This window comes from Xiphophorus hellerii, chromosome 12 (genome assembly GCF_003331165.1).
Source record: "Xiphophorus hellerii strain 12219 chromosome 12, Xiphophorus_hellerii-4.1, whole genome shotgun sequence".
In the NCBI taxonomy this organism is placed as follows: domain Eukaryota; kingdom Metazoa; phylum Chordata; class Actinopteri; order Cyprinodontiformes; family Poeciliidae; genus Xiphophorus; species Xiphophorus hellerii.
Window position 1 is genome coordinate 23614330 of NC_045683.1, and position 1951 is coordinate 23616280.

Below are 1951 nucleotides of genomic sequence, written 5' to 3' on the forward strand. Positions count from 1 at the left end.
TTGTAAAGATGTTAAAAATGTTTAAATAGAATAAAAATAGACAACTCCTGTTGTTCTACCATAAATATGAAATAAGTGAACAACGTAAACAAGATTGTTTTTCGTCTCTGCTTCACTTCTGCGTGTTCTGCAGGAATCGTCTTATTCCAGACCAGAAATGGGGCAGGAAACGTTTCTCACAATGTATCGAAACAAAAGAGGATTCACCAAAGAGTCCTCTGTTTGAAGAGAATCATCCTGTTAGCATTTTAGCAAATAATCACCACCGTGTAGTATTGGGACTTTGCATGTTGGTCAAAAAGTGAAATTTTGGTGTCATTCTGGTGTTTTCTGCTTCTCAAACGCCGGCTTTCTTTTAACAATGACTTTTCTTACTGAGGGCTGCACAGTGGCGCAGTTGGTAGCACTGTTGCCTTGCAGCAAGAAACGTCCTGGGTTCGATTCCCGGCCCGGGGTCTTTCTGCATGGAGTTTGCATGTTCTCCCTGTGCATGCGTGGGTTCTCTCCGGGTACTCCGGCTTCCTCCCACAGTCCAAAAACATGACTGTTAGGTTAATTGGTCTATCTAAATTCTCCCTAGAGGTGAGTGTGAATGGTTGTTTGTCCTGTATGTCTTTGTGTTGTGCTGCGACAGACTGGCGACCTGTCCAGGGTGAACCCTGCCTCTCGCCCAGAAAGTAGCTGGAGATAGGCACCGGCACCCCTCCCGACCCCACTAGGGACAAGGGTGAACAGAAAATAGATGGATGGATGGATTTTCTTACTGAGACTCATGATGCTGTTTGTTCCTGCTGTTCTCTAACAAACCTCAGACATTCCTAGATTGAATTGATGCTGACGTTACAGGTGGACACCGTCTGCTAATTTGATGAATCTCAGGATTTTAGTTAGTGGCATTAGAGCAAATGAGGGTTGAAGACAAATCCATACCAAGTTTTATTTGCATTCGTAAACTATAATTTCTCTCCAACTTCACAATTATGCACTACTTCATATTTGGTTTGCAGCTCCAATCCCCTCAGAAAATACATTGAGGTTTGCAGTCGTAAAGCCAGAAAAGGTAGAAAAATGAAAAGGGGATGAAAGCTTTCGCAGAGTAACTCAGATATATGTGTGAATTCAGTATTGCTATGCGTAACAGTGACTACTGAGGGTTTTGTGATGTGGATTAACAACATGGTCACTACTTCCGTCTCGATCCACTTTTATTTTATTTTTTGGCCTGCAAGTCATTCTTGAAATATTACGAAATGTCATTTAAGTCTTACTAACAGGGAAAAAAAAGAGAGCTGTCAAAATGTTTAACTAACCTGTTAACCGTAAACATGTAGGTTCAAACCAGCTGAATTTCAAGTGTAGGTATTTTCAGGCAATTTCAGAACCGATGGGAGACATTTTTAAAACTGTACTGTTATATATACTAATCTAGTGTTTTCTTGTTTTCTGAGAAATCACGCAGTTCACAGAATCTGTAGGAGTTGCTTAGTAGAAAAATGTGAGGACAATGAAAGGTGTGACCTTTGATCCCTCATCACTCATTAAAAGCTGACAGACGCACAAGGCAATGAGATTACATCGGGAACAACTATCAAGAACTTCAACAGGACTTTGAAGGATTTGTGGCTTCCAAAACATTTCATAATCAGTCTGAGGAGTATAAAGTTCATTTTTGTTCAGGTGCTTTTTGCTCCATATTACAGCTGGAACACAAGACACTGAAACGTGAGGAACTGGTTCACTTCATAAAACAGATCGGATAATGAGTAAAAAAAAAAAACATTGCGGCAGCCATTTTGCAAAATTTCTATTCGACCTAAAGCAAGAGATGTTTGGTTTGATTTAACTTCAGACAGTAAGAAAGTAATCGGTGGTTTTGTTACTTTTGGTTTGCCTTTAAAGTCAACTGTGCAATTAAATGTTCAAGGGAAGGAAGGAAAAACATAATCAAAAA